This window comes from Nylanderia fulva, unplaced genomic scaffold, assembly GCF_048542155.1.
Source record: "Nylanderia fulva isolate GAGA-0341 unplaced genomic scaffold, ASM4854215v1 Scaffold81, whole genome shotgun sequence".
NCBI classification, from domain to species: domain Eukaryota; kingdom Metazoa; phylum Arthropoda; class Insecta; order Hymenoptera; family Formicidae; genus Nylanderia; species Nylanderia fulva.
Genome location: NW_028190928.1, coordinates 442,098 through 450,314, shown reverse-complemented (window position 1 = coordinate 450,314; position 8,217 = coordinate 442,098). Strand labels below are relative to the sequence as shown.

Sequence of the window (8,217 nt, the reverse complement as noted above, 5' to 3'; positions counted from 1 at the left end):
TATTTGAATTTTAAAGATTTTAAATCATTTAATAAACTAAAAGTTTATTCTTCAATACGCCCAGGAAACAAAACAGGTGATCCAGTTGTTACAAATATAAGAGGACTGAAATATACACCTGATGGTGATATTTATTACAAATTAAATTTTTCAAATGGATGGACTTTACTACCTCAAAGAAAGAATAAAGTAAAATCCTGTTTGACTTTTCAACAACTACCCGGACTCTATCGCGCCCGACTCAACATAAAGAAAAGAAAATATGAAGATTAGCAAGAATTTAATAAAACATTGCCCATAGACTATCATCAATTTTATGATAATCTTCCATATGAAAAATAAAACGCTTAATTGTTTTTTTACTCATTATTAAAATTATAATCAGATTATTTAATATAAAATTGCAATTATAACACGATTTTAAAGATAATTCAACCAAAATTATAAATTTACTGAGCCAAATATTATACTAAAAATTTATAATCTAATTTAGATTACATTTCGTTGAGTATTAAAGAATTAATATACAATATAATTTTATTGAAGTTAACTTTACTAATGTTTATAAATTTTCCATTTTAAAAATAGGTTAACCTGTTAAAATTTAATAAATATAAAAATTCCAATCAATGTGATTGTTTACTTTAAATCCTAGTTTTAAATTTCAGAATGCAAATTGTCTAACTCCTCATCTAATTTGAGAATTACAGGATGAAAATTGTCTAACTCCAAAAAAGCTTCTCAGCTGATACAGTTTTAGTATGTAAACATATTTTTACATATGAATTTAACAATAAACATATTTCCAACAATATTCAAGTTTTTTATTAGTTATTTCATCATTTTTCTATCCCTGAGGAGTTTTTTGGCTCTCCTGAAAAATTAAAAAAAATGGAGTTAGACAATTTGCTAATTAGAGCATCGATATATTTTTTCTTTGTTATCGGAGTAATTCGATTTCCCCTTCGAACGCTGTGGCTATGTTCTCGATAATGAAATGCGCGTCGTAGCCGGACAAATTGTGAAAGACTATAGGAATATTAAATGATTTTTTGTAATTTAAGTTACAATTTGAGTGCGCGGGACCCCTGTACCGCCCGGTGAGGTGGTAATAATCGCGGACGCGTGTATCGTCTTCGTCAAACGATTTCCCCGCTGATATTTCTTAGAAATGTATGTATCAACCCGCTTGATTGTCGGCGCTCAGCATGGATTATGCGGCAGCCCTTTTGTTCTTAATAATTCTTAGAATTTGATTACTCAGAATTTTATACCTTATCTTATCTTCAGAGAAAATTTAGATGACGAAACGCAACCCCCTTAGTAATAGATATCTGAATGTCGGCGCTCAGCCTGGATTAAGAATCGGCGGCAGCCATTCGCAGAATTTTTACCTTATCATGGGTAATAGATATCGCTGTAATAGATATCGCTGGAATGTTTATCTTATCTTGTTTATGAAAACTTAGATATCCGCTTATCTTATCTTGTTTGTGAAAACTTAGATATCCGCTTATCTTATCTTGTTTATTGTTGAGAAACAGACAAATAATTTGAAGGGTAATTTCGTGTCAAATTAATTGTAAATCAAAAATAAACGTTAGAGGTAAGAACCCGCTTTTTCAAAACAAATTTGTTATGTCCCGCCAGCGAGGCAAGGACAGCAGTTAACAATATTGATCGATCGGAGCAATCAGCCGTTGACCGCGTGATTTCGGTTCCTTCACTCGATCGGAAATCAATACCGGCCAATCGTGATTCTTCGAAAAAACGAGCGTCCCCTCCAAGAGGTCGTGTCGAAATCTCGCGCCTCGGCGAAGAACGCCCCGACTCTGAGCGTTCACTCCTCGAAAAATTGTGAAGTCAACGACATCGATAATCAGAACGACTACAGATCGGTTGAGTAATTCGAACATAACTTCTAAGACTGAACGTGTAATCGACAAATAAACTAATTTGTGATTCTGCATTCGGAGTGTTATCTCTCGAGAGTTCTCCTGTCAGCTGCTCTTTCCTTCGCGCTCTCTCTGAGCGATACCGGCGTCCGCGGTCAACGCGAAAAAGAAAAAAGGGGAACCCACTTCGCGTACGCAACATTGTTGGTCCTTCGAGCCGGATCGAAGGAATAGTGGAAGCTCAACGACCTTGGAAGTGACCACTGTGACTGAGATTTGACAACATCATGAGTGAGCAGTTGCTTGCCAAGCAGCAGTCACAACTGCACTCGGTGGCGCGAGCTCTTCCGAATTTTAAAAAACTCGGAAAGAACAATTATATGCCAGCGCTAATTCGATCGAGACTGACGGGCCTGAAAGAAGCTTGGGCGCTGTGCACGGCCTCACACGCTGCGCTGGTCCATGTCTTCCCAGGGGCCAAACGGAAGGACGTCGGCTACTTCGACAATGCGGAGTTCGAGGAACACGAGGAGATCTTCCAGAGGACGGCGGACTACATGACGGAATGCCTCGAAGAATTGGAGCCTCCTCTCAACTCAACTTCATTGGCAAGTCCACCGGCGTTCGGTAATCCCTCCGCGTTACTCTCCTTGTCGCACTTACCGTCTATCAATATACCTCCGTTCTCGGGAGCCCATGAGGACTGGGAGAGTTTTCGCGATCGATTCACGTCGCTCATAATTAAAAATACAGAGTTAACTGCATTTTCACGCATGCATTACTTAGCGTCTAGTCTCTCCGGGCGTGCTCTGGAATCGATACGAACTGTCCCAGTCACCGCCGACAATTTTGACGTTGCTTGGCGATTGCTAGTCTCGCGCTACGATAACAAACGGCGACTGGTCGGCGTGCATGTCTCCGCGCTATGCAACCTGCCGGCCGTCACCCGCGAATCGGCCGTCGAGCTTAGCGAACTACAGGATAAAGCCAATCGAGCTATCGCGTCGCTTTGAAATCTCCACCGGTCGTCAGACGAAATTTTGAGTGATGTCCTAGTTCATCTCGTGACTCAGCGACTTGATCACGCCACGCACAAGGCGTGGCGACTGAAAGGAGGCGACGATGCCGCGATTCCAACATTCGAGGACTTAGATAGATTTATTTCCGCGCGCGTGCGAGTCCTGGAAGAACTCACGCCTCATAACGCGGCTAAGCCCACGCGTCCGTCAAGATCCGCCTCCGTGAACGCCGCCACCACGTCTCCAGTCTCGTGTCCGATTTGTAAGGCGAGTCATTATTTGAGTAAGTGTCCGCAATTCGTTAAGAAAAGTCCGAGTCAACGCATGGAGTTCATCAAACAGCACCAAAGGTGCATTAATTGTCTCAGTGCGAAACACGCCTTGTATTCATGCCCAAGCCAATACACTTGTCGCCGATGCCAGAAAAGGCATCATTCGATGCTCCATGTTGATTCGGGCTCATGCGCTACCGCCTCGGTGGTCACTTCTGAATCGAATTCGCCGGTCGAAGCGAGAGGTAATCGCGGCGCGGTAGCGTTGCTTGCTTCGCAAGAATTATCGCATCGAACTCCGGTGCTCCTTGCGACGGCGCGAGTCACGGTTCGTTCACCGGCGGGTCGCGACGCTAACGTGCGAGCGTTGCTCGATCCGGGATCGGAGATAACTTTCATGTCCGCTCGACTTGCACAAACCTTAAGACTGCGTCGTTTCCAAGATCAGTTTTCACTCTCTGCCATCTGCGGTCTTAAAGCGGGTAACTGCAAGTTTGCAGCTCAAATTACGATCTCGCCGCAAAATAAATCAGAGCCGAGTCTCACAATCACTGCGTCGATTTTGCCGTCACTCGCTGATTACAATTCGGGGCTCGATCGGGCCAGGTGCAACTGGGATCATCTCGCGGATCTCGCCCTAGCAGATCCTCACTTCAACGGTTCTGATCCCATTGAGCTCCTCATCGGCGCCGATATCTATGGCGAGATATTCCTTGGCGAAATGCGGAAGGGACCTCGCGGGCAGCCCTATGCATTAAATACTATTTTTGGATGGGCAGTATCCGGCCCTACGAATGTTTCACTTCAATCCCGCCGAACAATCACTGTTCAACATTGTTCGGCCTCAACGTCGCTTGCGCTCGATCGCGAACTGAGAAGATTTTGGGAGATCGAGGAAGTTCCGCGACAGACTGTACTCGGCCCGGAGGAACAACGATGCGAGGATTACTTCATGACCACTCATTCGCGTTGTTCCGACGGCCGATACATTGTGCGCCTTCCATTCAAACGTGATCCTCCCATTAATATCGGTCGTTCTCGCGATACCGCTGAGCGATGTCTAAAAAGCTTACTTCGACGCTTTGAAATTAACGCCGAGCTAAAACAACAATATTTCAATTTCATGCGGGAATACGAAGCTCTGGGACACATGCGCAAAGCCTCACCTCTCTCAGAATTCTCTCAGTGCGTGTATATTCCTCACCATCCCGTCTTTCGCGACGGTAGTGCAACCACACACTTGCGCGTGGTATTCAATGCGTCGAGTCTAACGTCTAGCGGGAAATCGCTTAATGATAGTTTACTTCCAGGCCCGAAACTACAAACGGACTTGGCGGCGGTCGTGATGCGATGGCGACAGTTTCGCTACGTATACTCGGCCGATGTCGAGAAAATGTATAGGCAGATCGTCGTTGATTCCGCGTGACACAAATTATCAACGCATATTATGGGTGGATACCGAGACGGAGCGCGTGCAGGAATATGAGCTCTTGACCGTGACGTACGGCATGGCGTCGGCGCCGTTTTTGGCGTTACGAGTGCTGCGCCAACTGGTCCGCGATGAAGGACATTCCTATCCGTTAGCCGTGTCCGTCCTGACGGATAACATTTATGTTGACGACGTCTTGTTCGGCGCCGACGATATCCCTCTGCTTCGGCAGGCGCGCGAGCAAGTGTGCTCACTGCTGCGCTGCGGCCAGTTCAATTTGCGCAAGTGGTCCAGTAACTCGTCGACTCTTCTGAGCGACATTGATGACAGCGATCACGGTTTGGCATGCAGCAAGGACCTTCAACCAGGCGAAAAGGTTAAAGTCCTTGGGATATGCTGGCACCCCGCTAAGGACGTATTTCAATTCCGCATTTCCTGCCCTCCCTCCGTCTCGATAACGAAAAGATCGACTCTCTCGAATATCGCGCGAATATTCGATCCGTTGGGGTGGAGTGCTCCGGTCACAATAACGGCAAAAATCTTTCTTCAGCGACTGTGGCAATCACAGCTCGACTGGGATGACCAATTTCCCCCCGACCTCGCTGATGAGTGGGAAGTTATTCGGGCGTCACTTCTGTCACTTGATGGCCTTCAGTTCGATCGATGGGTTCGACGCGGATCGGATACAACGGCCTGCGAGCTGCACGGGTTCGCGGACGCGTCCTCTCAAGCGTATGCAGCCGTAGTTTATCTGAGGCTTCTTTCGATCTCCGGAGAGGTCACCTCGATGCTCCTCGTCGGAAAGTCTAGGGTCGCACCCGTTAAATCGCTGAGCATTCCGCGATTGGAGCTCGCAGCGGCGGTGCTGCTCTCCAGATTAATGGAGTTCGTGATCGCGTCTCTCCACCTTTCCGAGGTTCCGTGCTACTGCTGGACGGACTCCACGGTCGTCCTTGCGTGGGTTACGCAACATCCGTCACGGTGGCGAACGTTCGTGGCAAATCGCGTCGCGGAAATCCAGACCCGACTTCCCTCCGCTTCGTGGCGACACGTGCCCACCATCGACAACCCCGCCGACTGCGCGTCTCGCGGAATTCCCGGGCATCAGCTCGCATCCCATCCGTTGTGGTGGCATGGTCCATTGTGGCTTAGGCTTCCGATCTCCGACTGGCCGGTGCCTGTCGACCCTCACCCTGAGACCTCAATGGAACAAAATGTAAAGACGCAGGTTCTCGTCGCGATATCGAGAGACCCTGTCGTATGGGATCTCGCCGCGCGCTACTCGTCGTGGACGAAGTTACTGCGCATTACCGCCTACGTTATGCGATTTATCTCGCGTACTCGCGGACGTATCACGTTGCCGGCTGAGCGCGTCGAGAGTCCCTCATCCTTGACGGGTCACGAAATTCAACGCGCGACGAACTTTTGGGTAAAAACCATTCAAGCGGAGCTATTCGCGCGCGAGCTGACCGCGCTTCGAAGGGGAGACGCGCTGTCATCGAAAAGCGTACTGTTGCCTCTCGCGCCGTATTTGGACGAAGATCAAATAATTCGTGTTGGTGGGCGGTTGTCGCGGGCGCCCATCCCGGCTTACGTCAAACATCCGATCGTTCTCGCGCCCCATCCTCTCGTCCAGCTCCTCATACAGGATATTCACAAGCGATATCTCCATGCCGGCATCCAGCTTACCCTGGCTACTCTGCGGCGAAGGTACTGGGTGATCCGAGCTCGCGGTGCGGTCAGATCGGTCATCCATCGGTGTGTCGCGTGCACTCGCGAGCGAGCTGCTGTCCCGACACAACTTATGGGGAACCTCCCGCAATGCAGAGTCTCTCCTCCCGCGCGCGCATTCATTCATTGCGGAGTGGATTATGCTGGCCCGATACTTGTTCGAGCGATGTCTGGACGCGGAGTGGCCTCCCGAAAGGCCTACATCGCCATATTCGTGTGTATGGCAACGCGCGCGGTACACTTGGAGTTGGTCGAGGGGTACGCCACTCCGGCATTTTTGGGGGCCTATTCGCGATTCGTGGCTCGACGGGGTCTTCCGACGGCGGTGTACTCCGATAACGGGACCACCTTCGTCGGAGCGGACCGCGACCTCACACTCGCGTTTAGAGCGGCTCTTCGCGATTCCGTTTTGTTGAACAGGACGGCTTCGGACAATGTCGAGTGGCATTTTCTGCCTCCCTCCGCCCCTCATTTTGGCGGCCTATGGGAGGCCGGTGTACGAAGCGTGAAGCACCACATTCGCCGGGTGGTTGGAGCGCACACGCTGACGTTCGAAGAATTCTCCACGCTTCTTTGTAACGTCGAGGCTTGCCTCAACTCTAGGCCCATAGCGCCGATCTCCGACTCGATAGATACATACGATCCGCTGACCCCCAGGCATTTTCTCATTGGTGCCGCTCTTAACTCGAGTCCGGAGCCTTCCCTGTTACAGGTAAAAGAAAATCGCCTATCTCGATGGCAGTTAGTTCGGCAGCTCACCGAACGTCTTTGGAAGTTGTGGCAGAGCGATTATATTAACATGCTGCAACAGCGGGGAAAATGGCGACATATTAAGAAGCCAAATATTCGAGTGGGACAATTGGTTTTGCTTCGCAATCCTCTGCTTCCACCGTGCAAGTGGGAGCTCGGCCGCGTTGTTTTGTGTCACCCGGGTCTCGACGAATTGATTCGCGTTGTTACGGTAAAAACGGCGTCGTCCGAGTACAAGCGTCCGATCGGTAGACTGTGCCTTCTGCCGATCGATATTGAAAAGTCAGGAAAGCGCCGACAAGTGATGTCAAGTCTCGCCTCGACAGGCCGAACGCCTCGCTCAATCCTACTCGAAATCTTTTCTGCCTCATGAGTCACTCGCATCTTTTTTTTTTTTTTTTTTTCCGAAACTATTGTTTCGAGGTGGGCGGTATGTTGAGAAACAGACAAATAATTTGAAGGGTAATTTCGTGTCAAATTAATTGTAAATCAAAAATAAACGTTAGAGGTAAGAACCCGCTTTTTCAAAACAAATTTGTTATGTCCCGCCAGCGAGGCAAGGACAGCAGTTAACAATATTGATCGATCGGAGCAATCAGCCGTTGACCGCGTGATTTCGGTTTCTTCACTCGATCGGAAATCAATACCGGCCAATCGTGATTCTTCGAAAAAACGAGCGTCCCCTCCAAGAGGTCGTGTCGAAATCTCGCGCCTCGGCGAAGAACGCCCCGACTCTGAGCGTTCACTCCTCGAAAAATTGTGAAGTCAACGACATCGATAATCAGAACGACTACAGATCGGTTGAGTAATTCGAACATAACTTCTAAGACTGAACGTGTAATCGACAAATAAACTAATTTGTGATTCTGCATTCGGAGTGTTATCTCTCGAGAGTTCTCCTGTCAGCTGCTCTTTCCTTCGCGCTCTCTCTGAGCGATACCGGCGTCCGCGGTCAACGAGAAAAAGAAAAAAGGGGAACCCACTTCGCGTACGCAACATTTATGAAAACTTAGATATCGCTGGAATGTTTATCTTATCTTGTAATAGATATCGCTGGAATGTTTATCTTTTGTTTATAAACATATCAGGTAACATGAGCCCCTTATCAGGTAATGTGAGCT

At 48.2% G+C, this 8,217-nt stretch overlaps 1 pseudogene; it reads left to right on the top strand.

The window, feature by feature from the left end:
* The first annotated feature begins 2,182 nt into the window (after positions 1-2,182).
* On the top strand, positions 2,183-7,905 carry LOC146719942 (uncharacterized; annotated as a pseudogene).
* The last annotated feature ends 312 nt before the right edge of the window (positions 7,906-8,217 follow it).